The sequence below is a fragment of the Asparagus officinalis genome, chromosome 3, assembly GCF_001876935.1.
Source record: "Asparagus officinalis chromosome 3, Aspof.V1, whole genome shotgun sequence".
Classification (NCBI taxonomy): Eukaryota; Viridiplantae; Streptophyta; class Magnoliopsida; order Asparagales; family Asparagaceae; genus Asparagus; species Asparagus officinalis.
The window spans coordinates 24,633,592-24,634,596 of NC_033796.1; positions in this window are offsets into that span (position 1 = coordinate 24,633,592).

Here is a 1,005-nt window from a genome sequence, read left to right on the forward strand (position 1 = left end):
GTTACTATGCATACCTATTATATGATTCATACACACATCATATACAGTCATGAAATAGGAGCAAACATACATGCATCATATACACTGGCTGGACTACTGATGTATGTGTTTGTTTATTAGTTATTTCCTGGCGTAATGTGTTATTCACAGGAGTGTTAAATGTTTGTGTGTACCACTCGTGTGTGCACGCCCATGTGTGTGTGTGAATGTGTTAGACCACGGAGTACTAATACTTTGGTCTTTGTGCATGGTTTAAAAAGTGGAACAGGCCATATCTTGTGATTTCCTATTCAGTTTAAATTTGGATTGGGTGTTCCCCCCCCAAATACCTACTTAATGCTTTAATGCACACTTCAACTCAGAAAGGAAAAAAAAGGGGAAAGAGAAAAGAAAGAAAGGATTCAACACTTTACTTTTCCAAATGCCCCAACATATCTCTTGCACTGGAAATGTCCTCCCTTGCTGCAATTCATCCCCTTACGACAAACCAGCCTGATGGCCAACACACATGAAACCCCATCATCCAAAGCCAAATTCAAAACCCTCCTCACAGTTACTGAGCTAACCCTAAACAAAACCTTATGAAACAAGTTTTGGACAACTCCTTGGAGAATGTGAAATTGCCTGTCATGGGCTGTCCATGTGGTCTTTGCTGGTTTGATGAAGATATTATATTTGACCATCTTATGTAATCTGTTAAACATAAGTACTTAGGATAAAGGTTACAGTTTTTTATCACAGTTTATCAGAGCCAAAATTCTATTATGTTTTTACTTTAGGTGCATTTATATGTATTCTTGAATGATGACTCAGTAGTAAACTAGTGATTCACTTCATAATTGGATCTTTTTGACAAAAAATGTTGAATTTAAGTGAGAGTTTTTAATCGTGTCCATAGCACACTTCTCCTTGCTGCAGTTATGCTTGTTTCTCATTAATATTTCAATGTGGTTGTTCCTAGAAGTGGTGATGTTTACACTTGGTTCTCCTTATATGTTTTTCTCT